Source organism: Oncorhynchus tshawytscha, unplaced genomic scaffold, assembly GCF_018296145.1.
Source record: "Oncorhynchus tshawytscha isolate Ot180627B unplaced genomic scaffold, Otsh_v2.0 Un_contig_19493_pilon_pilon, whole genome shotgun sequence".
Taxonomy (NCBI): domain Eukaryota; kingdom Metazoa; phylum Chordata; class Actinopteri; order Salmoniformes; family Salmonidae; genus Oncorhynchus; species Oncorhynchus tshawytscha.
In genome coordinates this window covers 1-25,495 of record NW_024608063.1, presented here as the reverse complement: position 1 = coordinate 25,495, position 25,495 = coordinate 1, and the positions used below count along the sequence as shown (strand labels likewise).

Sequence of the window (25,495 nt, the reverse complement as noted above, 5' to 3'; positions counted from 1 at the left end):
ATTGATATATACAGAGAAAAGAGTCGGACCGAGAATTGAACCCTGTGGCACCCCCATAGAGACAGAGGACCGGACAGCATGCCCTCCGATTTGACACACTGAACTCTGTCTACAAAGTAGTTGGTGAACCAGGCAAGGCAGTCATCAGAAAAATGGATATAGGTCTGTAACAGGTCTGTAACAGTTTGGGTCCAGGGTGTCTCCCCTTTGAAGAGGGGATGACTGCGGCAGCTTTCAATCCTTTGGGGATCTCAGACGATATGAGAGGTTGAACAGGCTGGTAATAGGGGTTGCGACAATGGCGGCGGATAGTTTCAGAAATAGAGGGTCCAGATTGTCAAGCCCAGCTGATTTGTACGGGTCCAGGTTTTGCAGCTCTTTCAGAACATCTGCTATCTGCATTTGGGTAAAGGAGAACCTGGAGAGGCTTGGGCGAGTAGCTGCGGAGGGGCGGAGCTGTTGGCCGAGGTTGGAGTAGCCAGGCGGAAGGCATGGCCAGCCGTTGAGGAATGCTTGTTGAAGTTTTCGATAATCATGGATTTACCGGTGGTGACCGTGTTACCTAGCCTCAGTGCAGTGGGCAGCTGGGAGGAGGTGCTCTTGTTCTCCATGGACTTCACAGTGTCCCAGAACTTTTGGAGTTGGAGCTACAGGATGCAAACTTCTGCCTGAAGAAGCTGGCCTTAGCTTTCCTGACTGACTGCGTGTATTGGTTCCTGACTTCCCTGAACAGTTGCATATCACGGGGACTATTCGATGCTATTGCAGTCCGCCACAGGATGTTTTTGTGCTGGTCGAGGGCAGTCAGGTCTGGAGTGAACCAAGGGCTGTATCTGTTCTTTGTTCTGCATTTTTTGAACGGAGCATGCTTATCTAAAATGGTGAGGAAGTTACTTTTAAAGAATGACCAGGCATCCTGTCTCAGGCACCGCTCCTGAATTGGGTTGAGACCTGATGACACAGAGCCCTATGCTCCTTTCAGACCCCTCTTTCAACATCACGGACATCTTCTTCTAGCCAAGGTAGCTAAAATAATGGTCAACTGGGCATTTTAATACGTGACCCTAAGCATGCTGGGATGTTAAATCACTTTAACTCAGGAACACCTGTGTGTGGAAAGCACCTGCTTTCAATATACTTTGTATATTTTGTGTATCTCTCATTTAGTCAGGGTGTTGACAAAATGACTTAACACATCTACAAACACAGACAGGTCAGATAGATGATCAGACAGATGATCAATATACTTTGTATCTCTCATTTAGTCAGGGTGTTGACAAAATGACTTCTTAATACACCTACAAACACAGACAGTTCAGATAGATGGTGGACAGACAGGTTGGATAGATGGTGGACAGACAGGTCGAATAGATGGTGGACAGACAGGTCGGATAGATGGTGGACAGACAGGTCGGATAGATGGTGGACAGACAGGTCAGACAGATGGTCAGATAGATGGTCAGACAGATGGTGGACAGACAGGTCAGACAGATGGTGGACAGACAGGTCAGCTAGATGGTGGACAGACAGGTCAGCTAGATGGTGGACAGACAGGTCAGCTAGATGGTGGACAGACAGGTCAGCTAGATGGTGGACAGACAGGTCAGCTAGATGGTGGACAGACACGTCAGCTAGATGGTGGACAGACACGTCAGCTAGATGGTGGACAGACAGGTCAGCTAGATGGTGGACAGACAGGTCAGCTAGATGGTGGACAGACAGGTCAGCTAGATGGTGGACAGACAGGTCAGCTAGATGGTGGACAGACAGGTCAGACAGATGGTGGACAGACAGGTCAGACAGATGGTGGACAGACAGGTCAGACAGATGGTGGACAGACAGGTCAGACAGATGGTGGACAGACAGGTCAGACAGATGGTCAGATAGATGGTCAGACCTGTCAGCTAGATGGTGGACAGACAGGTCAGCTAGATGGTGGACAGACAGGTCAGCTAGATGGTGGACAGACAGGTCAGCTAGATGGTGGTCAGACAGGTCAGCTAGATGGTCAGATAGATGGTCAGACAGGTCAGACAGACAGGTCAGATAGATGGTGGACAGACAGGTCAGACAGGTGGTGGTCAGACAGGTCAGAGATGGTGGTTAGACAGGTCAGATAGATGGTAGACAGACAGGTCAGATAGATGGTAGACAGACAGGTCAGATAGATGGTAGACAGACAGGTCAGATAGATGGTAGACAGACAGGTCAGATAGATGGTAGACAGACAGGTCAGATAGATGGTAGACAGGTCAGATAGATGGTGGTCCGATAGGTCAGATAGATGGTAGACAGACAGGTCAGATAGATGGTCGACAGACAGGTCAGATAGATGGTCGACAGACAGGTCAGATAGATGTTCAGACAGGTCAGATAGATGTTCAGACAGGTCAGATAGATGTTCAGACAGGTCAGATAGATGGTCAGGCAGGTCAGACAGATGGTCAGACAGGTCAGCTAGATGGTGGACAGACAGGTCAGCTAGATGGTGGTCAGACAGGTCAGCTAGATGGTGGTCAGACAGGTCAGCTAGATGGTCAGATAGATGGTCAGACAGGTCAGACAGACAGATAGATGGTCAGATAGATGGTGGACAGACAGGTGGTGGTCAGACAGGTCAGAGATGGTAGACAGACAGGTCAGATAGATGGTAGACAGACAGGTCAGATAGATGGTCAGATAGATGGTAGTGGTGGGAGTAGACAGACAGGTCAGATAGATGGTAGACAGACAGGTCAGATAGATGGTAGACAGACAGGTCAGATAGATGGTAGACAGACAGGTCAGATAGATGGTAGACAGGTCAGATAGATGGTGGACAGACAGGTCAGATAGATGGTAGACAGACAGGTCAGATAGATGGTAGACAGACAGGTCAGATAGATGGTCAGACAGATGGTCAGATAGATGGTCAGATAGATGGTAGACAGACAGGTCAGATAGATGGTAGACAGACAGGTCAGATAGATGGTGGTCAGACAGGTCAGATAGATGGTCAGATAGATGGTAGACAGACAGGTCAGATAGATGGTAGACAGACAGGTCAGATAGATGGTAGATAGACAGGTCAGATAGATGGTAGACAGGTCAGATAGATGGTGGTCAGACAGGTCAGATAGATGGTGGTCAGACAGGTCAGATAGATGGTGGTCAGACAGGTCAGATAGATGGTAGACAGACAGGTCAGCTAGATGGTGGACAGACAGGTCAGCTAGATGGTGGACAGACAGGTCAGCTAGATGGTGGACAGACAGGTCAGCTAGATGGTGGACAGACAGGTCAGCTAGATGGTGGACAGACAGGTCAGCTAGATGGTGGACAGACAGGTCAGCTAGATGGTGGACAGACAGGTCAGACAGATGGTGGACAGACAGGTCAGACAGATGGTGGACAGACAGGTCAGACAGATGGTGGACAGACAGGTCAGACAGATGGTGGACAGACAGGTCAGACAGATGGTGGACAGACAGGTCAGACAGATGGTGGACAGACAGGTCAGACAGATGGTCAGATAGATGGTCAGACCTGTCAGATAGATGGTGGACAGACAGGTCAGCTAGATGGTGGACAGACAGGTCAGCTAGATGGTGGACAGACAGGTCAGCTAGATGGTGGTCAGACAGGTCAGCTAGATGGTCAGATAGATGGTCAGACAGGTCAGACAGACAGGTCAGATAGATGGTGGACAGACAGGTCAGACAGATGGTGGACAGACAGGTGGAGGTCAGACAGGTCAGATAGATGGTAGACAGACAGGTCAGATAGATGGTAGACAGACAGGTCAGATAGATGGTAGACAGGTCAGATAGATGGTGGTCAGACAGGTCAGATAGATGGTGGTCAGACAGGTCAGATAGATGGTAGACAGACAGGTCAGATAGATGGTGGTCAGACAGGTCAGATAAATGGTAGACAGACATGTCAGATAGATGGTCAGATAGATGGTAGACAGACAGGTCAGATAGATGGTAGACAGACAGGTCAGATAGATGGTAGACAGACAGGTCAGATAGATGGTAGATAGACAGGTCAGATAGATGGTAGACAGGTCAGATAGATGGTGGTCAGACAGGTCAGATAGATGGTGGTCAGACAGGTCAGATAGATGGTAGTCAGACAGGTCAGATAGATGGTGGACAGACAGGTCAGACAGATGGTCAGATAGATGGTGGACAGACAGGTCAGCTAGATGGTGGACAGACAGGTCAGCTAGATGGTGGACAGACAGGTCAGCTAGATGGTGGACAGACAGGTCAGCTAGATGGTGGACAGACAGGTCAGCTAGATGGTGGACAGACAGGTCAGCTAGATGGTGGACAGACAGGTCAGCTAGATGGTGGACAGACAGGTCAGCTAGATGGTGGACAGACAGGTCAGCTAGATGGTGGACAGACAGGTCAGCTAGATGGTGGACAGACAGGTCAGCTAGATGGTGGACAGACAGGTCAGCTAGATGGTGGACAGACAGGTCAGACAGATGGTGGACAGACAGGTCAGACAGATGGTGGACAGACAGGTCAGACAGATGGTGGACAGACAGGTCAGACAGATGGTGGACAGACAGGTCAGACAGATGGTGGACAGACAGGTCAGACAGATGGTGGACAGACAGGTCAGACAGATGGTCAGATAGATGGTCAGACCTGTCAGATAGATGGTGGACAGACAGGTCAGCTAGATGGTGGACAGACAGGTCAGCTAGATGGTGGACAGACAGGTCAGCTAGATGGTGGACAGACAGGTCAGCTAGATGGTGGTCAGACAGGTCAGCTAGATGGTCAGATAGATGGTCAGACAGGTCAGACAGACAGGTCAGATAGATGGTGGACAGACAGGTGGTGGTCAGACAGGTCAGATAGATGGTAGACAGACAGGTCAGATAGATGGTAGACAGGTCAGATAGATGGTGGTCAGACAGGTCAGATAGATGGTGGTCAGACAGGTCAGATAGATGGTAGACAGACAGGTCAGATAGATGGTGGTCAGACAGGTCAGATAAATGGTAGACAGACATGTCAGATAGATGGTCAGATAGATGGTAGACAGACAGGTCAGATAGATGGTAGACAGACAGGTCAGATAGATGGTAGATAGACAGGTCAGATAGATGGTAGACAGGTCAGATAGATGGTGGTCAGACAGGTCAGATAGATGGTGGTCAGACAGGTCAGATAGATGGTAGTCAGACAGGTCAGATAGATGGTAGACAGACAGGTCAGATAGATGGTCAGATAGATGGTCAGATAGATGGTGGTCCGATGGTCAGATAGATGGTCGACAGACAGGTCAGATAGATGGTCCAGACAGGTCAGATAGATGGTAGACAGACAGGTCAGATAGATGGTCGACAGACAGGTCAGATAGATGGTCGACAGACAGGTCAGATAGATGGTCGACAGACAGGTCAGATAGATGTCGAGACAGGTCAGATAGATGTTCAGACAGGTCAGATAGATGTTCAGACAGGTCAGATAGATGTTCAGACAGGTCAGATAGATGTTCAGACAGGTCAGATAGATGGTCAGGCAGGTCAGACAGATGGTCAGACAGGTCAGCTAGATGGTGGACAGACAGGTCAGCTAGATGGTGGTCAGACAGGTCAGCTAGATGGTGGTCAGACAGGTCAGCTAGATGGTCAGATAGATGGTCAGACAGGTCAGACAGACAGGTCAGATAGATGGTGGACAGACAGGTCAGACAGATGGTGGACAGACAGGTGGTGGTCAGACAGGTCAGAGATGGTGGTTAGACAGGTCAGATAGATGGTAGACAGACAGGTCAGATAGATGGTAGACAGACAGGTCAGATAGATGGTCAGATAGATGGTAGTGGTGGGAGTAGACAGACAGGTCAGATAGATGGTAGACAGACAGGTCAGATAGATGGTAGACAGACAGGTCAGATAGATGGTAGACAGACAGGTCAGATAGATGGTGGTCAGACAGGTCAGATAGATGGTGGTCAGACAGGTCAGATGGATGGACAGACAGGTCAGATTGATGGTCAGATAGATGGTAGACAGACAGGTCAGATAGATGGTAGACAGACAGGTCAGATAGATGGTGGACAGACAGGTCAGATAGATGGTCAGACAGGTCAGATAGATGGTCAGACAGGTCAGATAGATGGTCAGATAGATGGTAGACAGACAGGTCAGATAGATGGTAGACAGACAGGTCAGATAGATGGTAGACAGACAGGTCAGATAGATGGTAGACAGACAGGTCAGATAGATGGTAGACAGACAGGTCAGATAGATGGTGATAGACAGGTCAGATAGATGGTAGACAGGTCAGATAGATGGTGGTCAGACAGGTCAGATAGATGGTGGACAGACAGGTCAGATAGATGGTGGTCAGACAGGTCAGCTAGATGGTAGACAGACAGGTCAGATAGATGGTAGACAGACAGGTCAGATAGATGGTGGTCCGATAGGTCAGATAGATGGTCGACAGACAGGTCAGATAGATGGTCGACAGACAGGTCAGATAGATGGTCGACAGACTGGTCAGATAGATGGTCGACAGACTGGTCAGATAGATGTTCAGACAGGTCAGATAGATGTTCAGACAGGTCAGATAGATGGTCAGGCAGGTCAGACAGATGGTCAGACAGGTCAGACAGATGGTCAGACAGGTCAGAGAGACAGACGGTCAGAGAGACAGACGGTCAGAGAGACAGACTTACCCTGAGTGAGCGGTCATAGGAGGCGCTGAACACCTTGGTCTGGTCTGGTGTAGAGATGACTGCTAGAGCGTACACTGTTCCCACATGACCTGTTAGGGTCCGGACCTGCTCCTTGGACTCTATATCCCAGACCTAGAGAACACATCAGGGATCCACATTAAAAACACTGTCCCCCACATGACCTGTTAGGGTCCGGACCTGAGACTCTATATCCCAGACCTAGACAACACATCAGGGATCCACATTACAAACACTGTCCCCCACATGACCTGTTTGGGTCCGGACCTGAGACTCAATATCCCAGACCTAGAGAACACATCAGGGATCCACATTAAAAACACTGTCCCCCACATGACCTGTTAGGGTCCGGACCTGAGACTCTATATCCCAGACCTAGACAACACATCAGGGATCCACATTAAAAACACTGTCCCCCACATGACCTGTTAGGGTCCGGACCTGAGACTCTATATCCCAGACCTAGAGAACACATCAGGGATCCACATTAAAAACACTGTCCCCACATGACCTGTTAGGGTCCGGACCTGCTCCTTGACTCTATATCCCAGACCTAGACAACACATCAGGGATCCACATTAAAAACACTGTCCCCCACATGACCTGTTAGGGTCCGGACCTGCTCCTTGACTCTATATCCCAGACCTAGAGAACACATCAGGGATCCACATTAAAAACACTGTCCCCCACATGACCTGTTAGGGTCCGGACCTGAGACTCTATATCCCAGACCTAGACAACACATCAGGGATCCACATTACAAACACTGTCCCCCACATGACCTGTTAGGGTCCGGACCTGAGACTCTATATCCCAGACCTAGAGAACACATCAGGGATCCACATTACAAACACTGTCCCCCACATGACCTGTTAGGTCCGGACCTGAGACTCTATATCCCAGACCTAGAGAACACACCAGGGATCCACATTAAAAACACTGTCCCCCACATGACCTGTTAGGGTCCGGACCTGAGACTCTATATCCCAGACCTAGAGAACACATCAGGGATCCACATTAAAAACACTGTCCCCCACATGACCTGTTAGGGTCCGGACCTGAGACTCTATATCCCAGACCTAGACAACACATCAGGGATCCACATTAAAAACACTGTCCCCCACATGACCTGTTAGGGTCCGGACCTGAGACTCTATATCCCAGACCTAGACAACACATCAGGGATCCACATTAAAAACACTGTCCCCCACATGACCTGTTAGGTCCGGACCTGAGACTCTATATCCCAGACCTAGAGAACACAGCCTCAGGGATCCACATTAAAAACACTGTCCCCCACATGACCTGTTAGGGTCCGGACCTGAGACTCTATATCCCAGACCTAGACAACACATCAGGGATCCACATTAAAAACACTGTCCCCCACATGACCTGTTAGGATCCGGACCTGAGACTCTATATCCCAGACCTGAGAACACATCAGGGATCCACATTAAAAACACTGTCCCCCACATGACCTGTTAATGGTCCGGACCTGAGACTCTGGGTATCCCAGACCTCATGACAACACATCAGGGATCCACATTAAAAATGCACTGTCCCCCAACCATGACCTGATCTGGGGGCCGACCTGAGACTCTGTCCCAACCTAGAGAACTGATCAGGGAATCCACATTCCAACCACTGTCCCCCACATGACCTGTTAGGTCCGGACCTGAGACTCTATATCCAGACCTCATGTCCAACCAGATGCTGATTAAAATGGCTACACTGTCCCCCGATTGTCCAGGACAGGAAGTGCCAACCCATTTTTATATATTTTTTTAAATCACATAAATATCACAACATCAAAAAACCAGATGCTGATCTGAATTGGATCATGAGAGGCCAACATTGGAATAATCATGTCCAACCCGATTTTACCATCTTACATTAAATAAAAAAAATGGCTACAGCCTCATGTCCAACCAGATGCTGATCTGGGTAATGGCTACAGCCTCATGTCCAACCCGATGCTGATCTGGGTAATGGCTACAGCCTCATGTCCAACCCGATGCTGATCTGGGTAATGGCTACAGCCTCATGTCCAACCCGATGCTGATCTGGGTAATGGCTACAGCCTCATGTCCAACCAGATGCTGACATGGGTAATGGCTACAGCCTCATGTCCAACCAGATGCTGATATGGAGGACAACAGAGACGACAGAGCCAACATTCATACAGCCACTGAACCTGTTGTAACTACCCATCCTGGATCTGGGACGACCGCCCCCCGAGGACGACATGAATCATGTCCCCTTGAGGACAGTCTAAATCATGTCCCCTTGAGGACAGTCTAAATCATGTCCCCAGGACGACATAAATCATGTCCCCTTGAGGACGACATAAATCATGTCCCCTGAGGACGACATAAATCATGTCCCCTTGAGGACGACATAAATCATGTCCCCTTGAGGACGACATAAATCATGTCCCCTTGAGGACAGTCTAAATCATGTCCCCTTGAGGACAGTCTAAATCATGTCCCCTTGAGGATATATGTATCTCTGTATATGTGTGTGTATATCTGTGTATATCTAGGTGTGTGTGTATATCTGTGTGTGTGTATATCTGCGTGTGTGTGTGTGTGTCTTACGTGTATAAGGTTCCTCTGGTGTGTGTGTATATCTAGGTATCTGTGTGTGTGTATATCTGTGTGTGTGTAATGTGTATCTGTGTGTGTGTGTATATCCGTGTGTGTGTAATGTGTATCTGTGTGTGTGTATATCTGTGTGTGTGTATATCTAGGCATCTGTGTGTGTGTATATCTGTGTGTGTGTGTAATGTGTATCTGTGTGTGTGTATCTGTGTGTGTGTAATGTGTATCTGTGTGTGTGTGTATATCTGTGTGTGTGTATGTGTATCTGTGTGTGTGTATATCTCTGTGTGTGTGTAATGTGTATCTGTGTGTGTGTATATCTGTGTGTGTGTAATGTGTATCTGTGTGTGTGTATATCTCTGTGTGTGTGTGTAATGTGTATCTGTGTGTGTGTGTATATCTGTGTGTGTGTAATGTGTATCTGTGTGTGTGTATATCTCTGTGTGTGTGTGTAATGTGTATCTGTGTGTGTGTATATCTATGTGTGTGTGTGTGTAATGTGTATCTGTGTGTGTGTATATCTCTGTGTGTGTGTAATGTGTATCTGTGTGTGTCTCTTACGTGTATAAGGTCCAACCAGGTGTGTGTGTCTGTGTGTGTGGTGTGTATGTCAGTGTGTGTGTGTGTGTATATCTCTGTGTGTATATCTCTGTGTGTGTGTGTGTATATCTCTGTGTGTATATCTCAGTGTGTCTGTGTGTATATCTCTGTATGTGTGTATGTCTGTGTGTGTATATCTGTGTGTGTGTGTGTGTCTTACATGTATAAAGTTCTCGTAGGTGTGTGTGTGTGTGTCTGTATGTGTGTATGTCAGTGTGTGTGTATATCTCAGTGTGTCTGTGTGTATATCTCTGTATGTGTGTATGTCTGTGTGTGTGTATATCTCTGTATGTGTGTATGTCTGTGTGTGTATATCTGTGTGTAATGTGTGTGTGTGTGTGTGTCTTACATGTGTGTGTATGTCTGTGTGTATATCTGTGTGTGTGTGTGTGTGTGTCTTACATGTATAAGGTTCCAAGGTGCCACAGACGATGTGATGGTAATGGTGACAGCGATGGAATAGACACTGCCCCCACTGGTCTGGAGGACATGAACACAGTCCAGGGAACGGATGTCCCAGATCTGATGACCGGGAGAGGAGAGGGGGAGGGGGAGAGGGAGGGGGAGAGAGAGGAGAGTGGGGAGGAGAGAGGATGGTAGGGGAGGAGAGAGGATTGTACTGGGTAATGGAGAGAGGAGAAGGAGAGATAGGGGGGGAAGAGAGGAGGCTAGGGGGGAGGAGAGAGGATGGTAGGGGGAGGAGAGAGGATCATGTCCAACCCGAGGAGAGAGGATGGTAGGAGGAGATAGGAGGTAGGGGAGGAGAGAGGAGGGTAGGGGAGGAGAGAGGATTGTACATGGGGAGGAGAGAGGAGAGAGGGGGAGGAGAAGGATGTTAGGGGAGCCAGATTTCCCCCTGAGGACAGAGGGGAGGGTAGGGGAGGAGATATGTATCCCTGAGGATGAGTGATATCATGGGAGGAGGGAGGTAGGAGTGATGAATCATATCCCCTGAGGACAGTGTGTGTATATCATGTCCCCTTGAGGACAGGGTAGGGGAGGATCAGGAGGGTAGGGGGAGAGAGAGGAGGGTAGGGGGAAAGAGGAGGGTAGGGGAGAGGACAGGGTAAATCATGTCCCCTTGAGGAGGAGATAGGATAGGAGGGGGAGGAGAGAGAGACAGTCTAAATCTGAGGAGGGAGGAGAGATGTGGAGGAGTGAGGTGGATAACATATCTGAAAGGAGGGTAGGGTGGAGATAGGGTAGGGGAGGGAGATATCTGCTGGGTAGGGTGTGTGTCTCTGAGGTGAGAGAGAGAGGATCTGTAGTGGATATCTAGGTGTGTAGTAGGTGGAGAGAAAAGAGGTGTAGAGTAATGGGTGTGTGTGTGTATCCTCTGTAGGGGAGATCTGTGTGTGTGTATATCTGTGGGTGTGTAGATGAGGGATCTGTGTGGATGTATATCTGTGTGTGTGGGGGAGGAAGAGAGGAGTGTAGTGGAGATCTCTGGGGAGGAGGGAAGAGGAGGGGGGGGAGAGATCTAGGTGGGGAGGAGAGGAGGAGATAGGAGTGGGGGTGGAGATCTATGAGGGTGTAGTATCTGATGGAGAGGGGAGGAGAGAGTGGGTAGGAGGATCTAGGGGGGTGGGGAGAGAGAGGGGGTAGGGGTGGAGAGAGGATGGTATCTGGTGTGAGAGGGGGTCAGGGGAGGAGATAGGAGATAGGGGGAGGAGATAGATCTGGGAGTGATAGGAGAGCAGATGGAGGAGAGATCACAGGGTGTCTTTAGGTAGGGTAGGGGGAGGAGAGTAGGGTGGGGAGGAGAGAGGGGTGTGGAGTGAGAGGAGGGTAGGGGAGGAGAGAGGAGGGGAGGAGAGAGGAGGGTAGGGGTGAGAGGAGGAGGTAGGGGAGAGAGAGGATCAGGGGAGTGAGAGGGGAGAAGATATCTAGGTAGGAGAGTGGGGGAGAAGAGGAGGAGTGGGGAGAGGAGAGGTGGGTGGGTCTATAGGAGAGGGGAGGGAGGGGGTAGGGGACAGAGAGGAGGGTAGGGGGAGGAGATAGGAGGGTGGGGAGAGAGAGAGGGTGTAGGGGAGGAGAGAGGGTGAGGGAGAGAGGAGGGGAGGGGGAGGAGAGAGGGGTAGGGGAGAGAGGAGGGGAGGGGAGAGAGGAGACAGGGGAGGAGAGAGGGGTAGGGGAGAGATAGGAGAGAGGGGAGGGTAGGGGACAGAGGAGGAGGAGACAGGGGAGGGGGAGGAGAGAGGAGAGTAGGGAGGAGAGAGGAGGGTACAGTGTGACAGAGAGGAGGTAGAGGGGAGATGAGAGAGGAGAGAGGGGAGAGAGAGGATGGTAGGGGGAGGAGAGAGGGGGAGAAGAAGGACTGTAGGGGAGAGGGGGAGGGAGATAGAGAGAGGGGGAGAGGGGGGGGAGAAGATAGGGAGGGGGGAGGAGGAGGAGGGTAGGGGAGGAGATAGGGGAGGGGGAGGAGAGAGGGGAGGAGATAGGAGGTAGGGGGAGGAGAGGAGGGTAGGGGAGGAGAGAGGAGGGTAGGGGGGAGAGAGGAGGGTAGGGGAGGAGAGAGGATGGAGGGGAGAGACAGGAGGGTAGGGGAGGAGAGAGGGGGTAGGGGGAGGAGAGAGGAGAGTAGGGGAGGAGAGAGGAGGGCAGGGGGAGGAGAGAGGAGGGTAGGGGAGGAGAGAGAGGGTAGGGGGAGGAGAGAGGAGAGGGGGAGGAGAGAGAGGGGGTAGGGGAGAGATAGGAACATTTAAAGGAAAGAGGGTAGGGGAGGAGAGAGGAGGGTAGGGGGAGGAGAGAGGAGGGTAGGGGAGGAGAGAGGGGAGGGGAGGAGAGAGGAGGGTAGGGAGAGATAGAGCAGTATGGGGGAGGAGATGAGGAGAGGGGAGGGGGAGGAGAAGATAGGAGAGGTAGGGGGAGATAGGAGAGATGGGGAGGGAGATGTAGGGGAGGAGGGTAGGGGAGGAGATAGGAGAGTAGGGGAGGAGAAGGAGAGTATGGGGAGAGATAGGAGGGATAGGGGGAGGAGAGAAGGCTGTCTGGGGGAGGAGAACAGGTCTGGGTAGGGATGAGAGATTCTGGAAGGGTTGGGGAGAGAGGAGATAGGGGGAGAGGAGGAGGGTAGGAAGAGGGAAGGGGGATTTCAGATAGAGAGGCAGGGGGAGGAGAGAGGAGGGTGGAGAGGAGGAGGAGGAGAGAGAGGATGGAGAGAGCAGGGGGAGAGAGAGGAGGGTAGGGGAGGTAGAGGGGTAGAGGGGAGAGATAGGAGAGGTAGGGGGAGGAGAGAGGAGAGGAGGAGGCAGGGGAGGAGACAGATATACTCTTTGGGAGGAGAGAATAACATGGGGGGGGGAGAGAGGAGGGTAGGGGGAGGAGGGTAGAGGAGAAGGGTAGATAGAGAGGAGGGGAGGAGATGAGAGGAGGAGGAGGAGATAGGGGAGGACAGAGGGGGGAGAGGGGAGGAGGGGAGGAGAGAGGTAGGGAGAAGATAGGAGGGTAGGGGAGGAGAGAGGAGGGTAGGGGAGAGATTAGGGGTAGGGAGAGAGGAGGGGGTAGGGGAGGAGAGAGGAGGGTAGGGGGAGAGATAGGAGGGAGGGGGAGGAGATAGAGAGAGGGGGAGGAGAGAGGAGGGTAGAGGAGAGAGGAGGGTAGATATGAGAGTAGGGTAGAGGAGAGAGGAGGGTAGGGGAGGAGAGAGGAGGGTAGGGGAGAGAGAGGGTAGGGGGAGGAGAGAGGAGGGTAGGGGAGAGAAAGGAGAGAGGAGGGTAGGGGGAGAAGAGGAGAGAGGAGGAGGAGAGAGGGGGAGGAGATAGGAGAGGTAGGGGGAGGAGAGGGGGGAGGGGAGAGAGGGGAGGAGAGAGGAGGGTAGGGGAGGAGAGAGGAGGGTAGGGGGAGAGAGGAGGGTAGGGGGAGAGAGAGGGTAGGAGGAGAGAGGATGGTAGGGGGAGGAGAGGGTAGGGGAGAGAGAGAGGGATAGGGGGAGGAGAGAGGGGGAGGAGATAGGAGGGTAGGGGAGGAGAGGAGGAGGGGAGGAGAGAGGGAGGGGAGGAGAAGGGGGAGAGAGGGAGTGGGGAGGAGGGGGGAGAAGGGAGGTAGGGGGAGGGGAGAGAGAGGGTAGGGGGAGGAGAGGAGGGAGGGGGAGGAGAGAGGGGGAGGGGAGAGAGAGGAGGGTAGGGGGAGGAGAGAGGAGGGTAGGGGAGAGAGGAGGTAGGGGAGGAGAGAGGAGGGTAGGGGGAGGAGAGAGGGGGGGAGGAGAGAGGAGGGTAGGGGAGGAGAGAGGGGTAGGGGAGATAGGAGGCTGGGGGAGATAGGGGGAGAAGAGAGATAGGGGAGGAGAGAGGGGGGAGATAGGAGAGTAGGGGGAGGAGAGAGGGGTAGGGGAGGAGATAGGAGAGTAGGGGGAGGAGAAGGGGAGGAGGGGGAGGAGAGGGGGGGAGGAGATAGGAGGTAGGGGGAGAGAGGAGGGGGAGAGAGGGGAGGAGAGGAGAGAGGGGTAGGGGGAGGAGAGAGGAGGGTAGGGGGAGGAGATAGGAGGGTAGGAGAGATTTGAGGAGAGGGGGGATAGGAGGAGGAGAGAGGAGGGAGGAGGGGGAGGGAGGAGGAGGATTTAGGGGGAGGAGAGGGATGGTAGGGGGGAGAGAGAGAGGGGGTAGGGGAGGAGAGAGGGGGTAGGAGGAGGATGAGAGGGAGGAGAGAGGGTAGGGGGAGGAGAGATCAGGAGAGGTAGGGGGGGAGAGAGAGATGGTAGGGGAAGACCTAGGAGAAGAGAGGAGAGGGGGAGGAGGATGAGAGGGGGGAGAAGATAGGGAGAGTGAGGGGGGGAGGAGAGAGGAGGGTAGGGATAGATAGGAGGGGGAGGAGATAGAGGGGGAGGAGATAGGAGAGAGGGGAGGAGATAGGAGAGTAGGGGGAGATAGAGATAGAGGGGTAGATAGGAGGGAGAGAGGAGGGAGGGGGGAGGAGATAGGAGGATAGGGGAGGAGATAGGAGGAGGAGAGAGGAGGGTAGGGGGAGGAGAGAGGACAGTTTTATTAAGTCTAGAATTATTATTCACTGAAGCCAGAGAACACAAATAAATAGACAGATTCCCATCAGCTGTAGAAAGACAGAAACCAAGTCATCAACTTCCATCCCCATAGCAATGGTGGAATGTTCACATGCTCCACCAATCAGAGAGCTCCTCCAAAACATGCCATGTGGTGGAGAGATGGAGAAAGGAGAGAGGGACAGAGGTGTGAGAGCAAGAGAGGGATGGAGAAGAGAGGAAGAGAAGAGAGGAAGAGAAGAGAGGAAGAGAAGAGAGGAAGAGAAGAGAGGAAGAGAAGAGAGGAAGAGAAGAGAGGGATGGAGAAGAGAAAAGAGAAGAGAGGAAACAGAAGAAGGAGAAGAGAGGAATATAAAACATAAAACATATTAAACAGGAAGAGAAGAGAGATAAAGATATTTAAACATAAATTATTTATTTTAATAAAACATATTTAAACATAAAACATATTCATGGATAAAACATATTTATTGACATATATTTACAAAAACATATTATTTAAAATATTTAAAACATAAACATATATTTATTAAATGATATTTAAACATAAACATATTTTAAAACATAAAATATGATTATATTAAACATATATTACATTATTAAACATATTTAAAACATATATTATTAAACATATATTAAACATAAACATATTAAACATAAAATATACATAAAAACATATTTTTTAACATAAAAATATATTAAAATATATTTTATTAAACATATTATTTATTGGAAACATATTAAACATATCAAATATAAAAACATATATTTATAACATATATAAATAAATATTATTAAACATAAAGAGGAAACAGATTATTAAAGAATATTATGAGAGAAAGATATTTAGAGGATTAACATAAAGAGAAAAGATTTAAAACATATTATTAAACATAAAATATTAAACACATATAGAGGAAGAAAGATATATTTTAGAAAGATTATTATGGATTAAAAAACATAAAACATATTTAAAAGATATTATAAACAGATATTTATAGAATTAAAACATATTATAAGAGATAAAAGAAAATATTAAAATATAAAGATATTAATTAAACATATTTTAAAAATATTATTAAAGATATTTATTTTTAAACATATTTATTAAACATATTTATTAAACATATTTAAAAACATATTTAAAGATAAAACATATTTCTCATATTAAATTTAGATCTTATATTGAAGATATTTATTATTATATTAAACATATTATTAAACATATTTATTAAACATATTTATTTAAACATATTTATTAAAAACATATTTAAACATAAACATATTAAAACATAAACATATTAAAAGAAAACATATTTTAAACATAAACATATTATTATTTTAAAACATATTTAGAAGATATTTAAAACATATTTATTAAAAGAGAAGATTTAAAAGAGAAGAGATTTAAAACATAAACATATTTAAACAAGAGGGATGGAGAAGAGAGGAGATTTAGAAGGAGGACAAGAAGGATTTAAAAGATAGGAGAAGAGAGGATATTAGAAGAGGGATGGAGAAGAGAGGAAGAGGACATATTTATATTTAGAAGAGAGAAGAGAAGAAAGAAGAGAGGAGAAGAGAGGAAGAGAAGAGGGATAAAGAGATTTATTAAAAGATTTACAAAACATAGAGAATAGAAGAGAGAAAGAAAGGGATGGAGAAGAGAGGAGAAGAGATATACAAAGAGAGGAAGAGAAAACAGGGACACACAGAAGAGATTTAGAAGATATATTAGAAGAGATTTAAACATAAAGAGGGATGGAGAAGACCTATAGAGGGATGGAGAAGAGAGGGAGAGAGGAGAGGAGAAGAGATATTTAGAGAAGAGAGGAAGAGAAGAAGAGAAGAGGGAGAAAGAAAGATGTGAGAGAATGTTGCCAGTATTGTCTGGCCTCCGACAGACACACAGACAGACAGACACTCTTCACAATGTGTCCCTCATGAACACAACACCTCCATCTCCCTCTCCCCCGGTCCCCTAGTCTCTCCCCCGGTCCCCTAGTCTCTCCCCCGGTCCCCTAGTCTCTCCCCGGTCCCCCGGTCTCTCCCCCGGTCCCCCGGTCTCCCCGGTCCCCGGTCTCTCCCCAGTCCCCGGTCTCTCTCCCAGTCCCCCGGTCTCTCTCCCAGTCCCCCGGTCCCTCTCCCAGTCCCCGGTCCCTCTCCCAGTCCCCGGTCTCTCTCCCAGTCCCCCGGTCTCTCTCCCAGTCCCCCGGTCTCTCTCCCAGTCCCCCGGTCTCTCTCCCAGTCCCCGGTCTCTCTCCCAGTCCCCCGGTCTCTCTCCCAGTCCCCGGTCTCTCTCCCAGTCCCCGGTCTCTCTCCCAGTCCCCCGGTCTCTCTCCCAGTCCCCGGTCCCTCTCCCAGTCCCCCGGTCCCCCTCCCAGTCCCCCCGGTCCCTCTCCCAGTCCCCGGTCTCTCTCCCAGTCCCCGGTCTCTCTCCCAGTCCCCGGTCTCTCTCCCAGTCCCCCGGTCTCTCTCCCCAGTCCCCGGTCTCTCTCCCAGTCCCCGGTCTCTCCCTCCACCCAGAACAGTGAGGCAGCAGAGGAGAACAGTCTCTCTCTCTCTCTCTCTCAACCACACATCCCCATGCTTTAACTATGATGACACACACACACATCCCCATGCTGTAACTATGATGAGACACGCACACACACACTTCCTGTCCTCCTACCTTGATGGTCTGGTATGATCCACTGTAGAGGTGGTTCTGAGAGGCCACCAGAGCACGAACCCAGTGGTTCAGTCCTGTTAACTCCTTCTTCAGCTTCAACTCTGTCCCCACTATGTCCCACACCTGGAGGGAGACAAGAGGGGAGGAGGAGGGGAGAGAAGAGAGGGAAAGGAGAGAGAAGAAGAGTAGAGAGAGAGAGGAGGAGAGGACAGAGAGGAGTAGAGGACAGAGAGGAGGAGAGGAAGAGAGGAGGAGAGGACAGAGAGGAGGAGAGGACAGAGAGGAGGAGAGGACAGAGAGGAGGAGAGGACAGAGAGGAGGAGAGGAAGAGAGAGGGAGGAGAGAAGAGAGAGAGGAAGAGAGGAGGAGAGGACAGAGAGGAGGAGAGGAAGAGAGGAGGAGAGGACAGAGAGGAGGAGAGGACAGAGAGGAGGAGAGGAAGAGAGGAGGAGAGGAAGAGAGAGAGAGGAGAGGACAGAGAGGAGGAGAGGAAGAGACAGAGAAAGAGGAGGAGAGGAAGAGAGGAGGAGAGGAAGAGAGGAGGAGAGGAAGAGAGGAGGAGAGGACAGAGAGGAGGGAGAGGAAGAGAGGAGGAGAGGAAAAGAGGAGGAGAGGAAGAGAGGAGGAGAGGACAGAGAGGAGAGAGAGGAAGAGAGGAGGAGAGGACAGAGAGGGAGGAGAGGAAGAGAGAAGGAGAGGAAGAGAGGAGGAGAGGAAGAGAGGAGGAGAAGGAACAGAGAGGAGGAGAGGAAAGAGAGGAGAAGAGGACAGAGAGGAGGAGGAGGACAGAGAGGAGGAGAGGACAGAGGAGGAGGAGAGGAGAGAGGAGGAGAGGAAGAGAGGACAGAGAGGAGGAGGAGGAAGAAAAGACAGAGAGGAAGAGAGGAGGAGAAGGAAGAGAGGACAGAGAGGAGGAAGAGGACAGAGAGGAGGAGAGGACAAGAGGAGGAGAAAGACAGAGAGGAGGAGAGGACAGAGAGGAGGAGAGGAAGAGAGGAGGAGAGGACAGAGAGGAGGAGGGAGAGAGAGAGAGGGAGAGGAAGAGAGAAGGGGAGGAGAGGAGGAGAGGACAGAGGAGGGGAGGAGGAGGAGGAGAGAGAGAGGAAGGAGATGAGGACAGAGAGGAGATTAGAGGACAGAGAGGAGGAGAACACAGAGAGGAGGAGAGGAGGAGAGAGACAGAGAGGAGGATTTAGGAGGACAGATATTTATTTAGAGGACAGAGAGGAGGAGAGGAGGAGAGGACAGAGAGGGAGGAGAGGACAGAGAGGAGGAGAGGACAGAGAGGAGGAGAGGAAGAGAGGAGGAGAGGACAGAGAGGAGGAGAGGAAGAGAGGAGAGGACAGAGAGGAGGAGAGCGAAAAAGGAGAGAGATTAGATAACAGACACAGATCGGTGAGAACCACACATTTAGAACAGGGCAGTATTATTACACACACACACACACACACACACACACACACACACACACACACAGAGAGAGAGAGAAAGTCATCAGGCGTTAACAGCAGATGAGGTCATTGAAACACTTCAGGGAAAGACAGAGTTGTGGAAAATCCCTTTCAATAGTGAGATCATTCCTCCCTCCGTCTGTCCCAGGTCCCTGACAAGGAGCACTCTCCAACTCCCTCACTCTCCAACTCTCCAACTCCCTCACTCTCCAACTCCCTCACTCTCCAACTCCCTCACTCTCCAACTCCCTCACTCTCCAACTCCCTCACTCTCCAACTCCCTCACTCTCCAACTCTCCAACTCTCCAACTCCGTGATTCTGTCTGTCCTCTCGTCTCAGTAGAAAAGCCACATCAGAAGATGGTAGTGTGATGGTGGTAGTGTGGTTTGGGGTCAGCATGGTGGTGGTAGTGTGGTTTGGGATCAGCATGGTGGTGGTGGTAGTGTGATGGTTTGGGGTCAGCATGTTGGTGGTAGTGTGATGGTTTGGGATCAGCATGGTGGTGGTGGTAGTGTGATGGTTTGGGGTCAGCATGTTGGTGGTAGTGTGATGGTTTGGGGTCAGCATGGTGGTGGTAGTGTGATGGTTTGGGGTCCAGCATGGTGATGGTAGTGTGATGGTTTGGGGTCAGCATGGTCGTGATAGTGTGATGGTTTGGGGTCAGCATGGTAGTGGTGGTAGTGTGGTGGTAGTGTGATGTTTGGGGTCAGCATGGTGGTGGTAGTGTGATGGTTTGGGGTCAGCATGGTGGTGGTGGTAGTGTGATGGTTTGGGGTCCAGCATGGTGGTGGTAGTGTGATGGTTTGGGGTCCAGCATGGTGGTGGTAGTGTGATGGTTTGGGGTCCAGCATGGTGGTGGTAGTGTGATGGTTTGGGGTCCAGCATGGTGGTGGTAGTGTGATGGTTTGGGGTCCAGCATGGTGGTGGTAGTGTGATGGTTTGGGGTCCAGCATGGTGGTGGTAGTGTGATGGTTTGGGGTCCAGCATGGTGGCGGTAGTGTGATGGTTTGGGGTCAGCATGGTGGTGGTAGTGTGATGGTTTGGGGTCCAGCATGGTGGTGGTGGTGTGATGGTTTGGGGTCAGCATGGTGGTGGTAGTGTGATGGTTTGGGGTCAGCATGGTGGTGGTAGTGTGATGGTTTGGGTTGTGGAAAATCCCTTTCAATAGTGAGATCATTCCTCCCTCCGTCTGTCAAAGGTCCCTGACAAGGAGCTCTCTCCAACTCCCTCACTCTCCAACTCCCTCACTCTCCAACTCCCTCACTCTCCAACTCTCCAACTCTCTCACTCTCCAACTCTCCAACTCTCTCACTCTCCAACTCTCTCACTCTCCAACTCTCTCACTCTCCAACTCCCTCACTCTCCAACTCTCCAACTCCCTCACTCTCCAACTCTCCAACTCTCCAACTCTCCAACTCCGTGATTCTGTCTGTCCTCTCGTCTCAGTAGAAAAGCCACATCAGAAGATGGTAGTGTGATGGTGGTAGTGTGGTTTGGGGTCCTGCATGGTGGTGGTGGTGTGATGGTTTGGGGTCCAGCATGGTGGTGGTAGTGTGATGGTTTGGGGTCCAGCATGGTGGTGGTAGTGTGATGGTTTGGGGTCCAGCATGGTGGTGGTAGTGTGATGGTTTGGGGTCCAGCATGGTGGTGGTGGTGTGATGGTTTGGGGTCCAGCATGGTGGTGGTGGTGTGATGGTTTGGGGTCCAGCATGGTGGTGGTGGTGTGATGGTTTGGGGTCCAGCATGGTGGTGGTAGTGTGATGGTTTGGGGTCAGCATGGTGGTGGTAGTGTGATGGTTTGCGGTCCAGCATGGTGGTGGTGGTAGTGTGATGGTTTGGGGTCCAGCATGGTGGTGGTAGTGTGATGGTTTGGGGTTCAGCATGGTGGTGGTAGTGTGATGGTTTGCGGTCCAGCATGGTGGTGGTGGTAGTGTGATGGTTTGGGGTCCAGCATGGTGGTGGTAGTGTGATGGTTTGGGGTTCAGCATGGTGGTGGTAGTGTGATGGTTTGGGGTCAGCATGGTGGTGGTAGTGTGATGGTTTGCGGTCCACCATGGTGGTGGTAGTGTGATGGTTTGGGGTCAGTATGGTGGTGGTAGTGTGGTGGTGGTGTGATGGTTTGGGGTCAGTATGGTGGTGGTATTGTGATGATTTTGGGTCCAGCATGCTGGTAGTGTGATGGTTTGGGGTCAGCATGGTGGTGGTAGTGTGATGGTTTGGGGTCAGCATGGTGGTGGTAGTGTGATGGTTTGGGGTCAGCATGGTGGTGGTAGTGTGATGGTTTGGGGTCAGCATGGTGGTGGTGGTAGTGTGATGGTTTGGGGTCAGCATGGCGGTGGTAGTGTGATGGTTTGGGGTCAGCATGGTGGTGGTAGTGTGATGGTTTGGGGTCAGCATGGTGGTGGTAGTGTGATGGTTTGGGGTCAGCATGGTGGTGGAAGTGTGATGGTTTGGGGTCAGCATGGTGGTGGTGGTGTGATGGTTTGGGTTCCAGCATGGTGGTGGTGGTGTGATGGTTTGGGGTCAGTATGGTGGTGGTAGTGTGATGGTAGTGTGATGGTTTGGGGTCAGTATGGTGGTGGTAGTGTGATGATTTGGGGTCCAGCATGCTGGTAGTGTGATGGTTTGGGGTCAGCATGGTGGTGGTGGTGTGATGGTTTGGGGTCAGCATGGTGGCGGTGGTGTGATGGTTTGGGGTCAGCATGGTGGCGGTGGTGTGATGGTTTGGGGTCAGCATGGTGGCGGTGGTGTGATGGTTTGGGGTCCAGCATGGTGGCGGTAGTGTGATGGTTTGGGGTCAGCATGGTGGCGGTAGTGTGATGGTTTGGGTTCCAGCATGGTGGCGGTAGTGTGATGGTTTGGGGTCAGCATGGTGGCGGTAGTGTGATGGTTTGGGGTCAGCATGGTGGTGGTAGTGTGATGGTTTGGGGGTCAGCATGGTGGTGGTAGTGTGATGGTTTGGGGTCAGCATGGTGGTGGTAGTGTGATGGTTTGGGGTCCAGCATGGTGGTGGTGGTGTGATGGTTTGGGGTCAGTATGGTGGTGGTAGTGTGATGGTTTGGGGTCAGTATGGTGGTGGTAGTGTGATGGTAGTGTGATGGTTTGGGGTCCAGCATGGTGGTAGTGTGATGGTTTGGGGTCCGCATGGTGGTGGTAGTGTGATGGTTTGGGGTCAGCATGGTGGTGGTAGTGTGATGGTTTGGGGTCAGCATGTTGGTGGTAGTGTGATGGTTTGGGGTCAGCATGGTGGTGGTAGTGTGATGGTTTGGGGTCAGCATGGTGGTGGTGGTAGTGTGATGGTTTGGGGTCAGCATGGTGGTGGTAGTGTGATGGTTTGGGGTCAGCATGGTGGTGGAAGTGTGATGGTTTGGGGTCAGCATGGTGGTGGTAGTGATGGTTTGGGGTCAGCATGGTGGTGGTAGTGTGATGGTTTGGGGTCAGCATGGTGGTGGTAGTGTGATGGTTTGGGGTCAGCATGGTGGTGGTGGTGTGATGGTTTGGGGTCAGCATGGTGGTGGTGGTGTGATGGTTTGGGGTCAGCATGGCGGTGGTAGTGTGATGGTTTGGGGTCAGCATGGTGGTGGTGGTGTGATGGTTTGGGGTCAGCGTGGTGGTGGTAGTGTGATGGTTTGGGGTCAGTATGGTGGTGGTAGTGTGATGGCAGTGTGATGGTTTGGGGTCCAGCATGGTGGCAGTGTGATGGTTTGGGGTCAGCATGGTGGTGGTAGTGACGGTTTGGGGTCAGCATGGTGGTGGTAGTGTGATGGTTTGGGGTCAGCATGGTGGTGGTAGTGTGATGGTTTGGGGTCAGCATGGTGGTGGTAGTGTGATGGTTTGGGGTCAGCATGGTGGTGGTAGTGTGATGGTTTGGGGTCAGCATGGTGGTGGTGGTGTGATGGTTTGGGGTCAGCATGGTGGCGGTGGTGGTGGTGTGATGGTTTGGGGTCAGCATGGTGGGTGGTGTGATGGTTTGGGGTCAGCATGGTGGTGGTAGTGTGATGGTTTGGGGTCCAGCATGGTGGTGGTAGTGATGGTTTGGGGTCAGTATGGTGGTGGTAGTGTGGTGGTGGTGTGATGGTTTGGGGTCAGTATGGTGGTGGTATTGTGATGATTTTGGGTCCAGCATGCTGGTAGTGTGATGGTTTGGGGTCAGCATGGTGGTGGTAGTGTGATGGTTTGGGGTCAGCATGGTGGTGGTAGTGTGATGGTTTGGGGTCAGCATGGTGGTGGTAGTGTGATGGTTTTTGGGGTCATGGCGGCGGTGGTAGTGACGGTTTGGGGTCAGCATGGCGGCGGCAGTGATGGTTTGGGGTCAGCATGGTGGTGGTAGTGTGATGGTTTGGGGTCAGCATGGCGGTGGTAGTGTGACGGTTTGGGGTCAGCATGGTGGTGGAAGTGTGATGGTTTGGGGTCAGCATGGTGGTGGTGGTGTGATGGTTTGGGTTCCAGCATGGTGGTGGTGGTGTGATGGTTTGGGGTCAGTATGGTGGTGGTAGTGATGGTAGTGTGATGGTTTGGGGTCAGTATGGTGGTGGTAGTGTGATGATTTGGGGTCCAGCATGCTGGTAGTGTGATGGTTTGGGGGTCAGCATGGTGGTGGTGGTGTGATGGTTTGGGGTCAGCATGGTGGCGGTGGTGTGATGGTTTGGGGTCAGCATGGTGGCGGTGGTGTGATGGTTTGGGGTCAGCATGGTGGCGGTGGTGTGATGGTTTGGGGTCCAGCATGGTGGCGGTAGTGTGATGGTTTGGGGTCAGCATGGTGGCGGTAGTGTGATGGTTTGGGTTCCAGCATGGTGGCGGTAGTGTGATGGTTTGGGGTCAGCATGGTGGCGGTAGTGTGATGGTTTGGGGTCAGCATGGTGGTGGTAGTGTGATGGTTTGGGGTCAGCATGGTGGTGGTAGTGTGATGGTTTGGGGTCAGCATGGTGGTGGTAGTGTGATGGTTTGGGGTCCAGCATGGTGGTGGTGGTGTGATGGTTTGGGGTCAGTATGGTGGTGGTAGTGTGATGGTTTGGGGTCAGTATGGTGGTGGTAGTGATGGTAGTGTGATGGTTTGGGGTCCAGCATGGTGGTAGTGTGATGGTTTGGGGTCCGCATGGTGGTGGTAGTGATGGTTTGGGGTCAGCATGGTGGTGGTAGTGATGGTTTGGGGTCAGCATGTTGGTGGTAGTGTGATGGTTTGGGGTCAGCATGGTGGTGGCAGTGTGATGGTTTGGGGGCAGCATGGTGGTGGTGGTAGTGTGATGGTTTGGGGTCAGCATGGTGGTGGTGGTAGTGTGATGGTTTGGGGTCAGCATGGCGGCGGCAGTGTGATGGTTTGGGGGTCAGCATGGTGGTGGAAGTGTGATGGTTTGGGGTCAGCATGGTGGTGGTAGTGTGATGGTTTGGGGTCAGCATGGCGGTAGCAGTGATGGTTTGGACGGTCAGCATGGTGGTGGCAGTGTGATGGTTTGGGTCAGCATGGTGGTGGTGGTGTGATGGTTTGGGGTCGCATGGTGGCGGTGGTGTGATGGTTTGGGGTCACGGCGGTGGCAGTGTGATGGTTTAGGGTCAGCATGGTGGCGGTGGTGTGACGGTTTTAACGGTCAGCGTGGGGTGGTAGTGATGGTTTGGTCAGGCGGCGGCGGTAGTGTGATGGTAGTGTGATGGTTTGGGGTCCACGGCGGTGGTAGTGTGATGGTTTGGGGTCAGCATGGCGGCGGCAGTGTGTGATGGTTTGGGGTCAGCATGGTGGTGGTAGTGTGATGGTTTGGGGTCAGCATGGTGGTGGTAGTGTGATGGTTTGGGGTCAGCATGGTGGTGGTAGTGTGATGGTTTGGGGTCAGCATGGTGGTGGTAGTGTGATGGTTTGGGGTCAGCATGGTGGTGGTGGTGTGATGGTTTGGGTCAGCATGGTGGTGGTGGTGGTGGTGTGATGGTTTGGGGTCAGGCATGGTGGTGGTGGTGTGATGGTTTGGGGGTCAGCATGGTGGTGGTAGTGTGATGGTTTGGGGTCAGCATGGTGGTGGTGGTGTGATGGTTTGGGGTCAGCATGGTGGTGGTGGTGTGATGGTTTGGGTCAGCATGGTGGTGGTGGTGTGATGGTTTGGGGTCAGCGTGGTGGTGGTAGTGTGATGGTTTGGGGTCAGTATGGTGGTGGTAGTGTGATGGTAGTGTGATGGTTTGAGGTCCAGCATGGTGGTAGTGTGATGGTTTGGGGTCCAGCATGGTGGTAGTGTGATGGTTTGGGGTCAGCATGGTGGTGGTAGTGTGATGGTTTGGGGTCAGCATGGTGGTGGTAGTGTGATGGTTTGGGGTCAGCATGGTGGTGGTAGTGTGATGGTTTGGGGTCAGCATGGTGGTGGTAGTGTGATGGTTTGGGGTCAGTATGGTGGTGGTAGTGTGATGGTTTGGGGTCAGCATGGTGGTGGTGGTGTGATGGTTTGGGGTCAGCATGGTGGTGGTGGTGGTGGTGTGATGGTTTGGGGTCAG

General features: G+C 51.3%; 1 pseudogene; it reads right to left on the bottom strand.

Annotated features, from left to right (window-relative positions):
- The window catches only part of LOC121843250, a 28,559-nt pseudogene extending 10,787 nt beyond the window's left edge, over positions 1–17,772 (bottom strand).
- Positions 17,773–25,495: the final 7,723 nt, after the last annotated feature.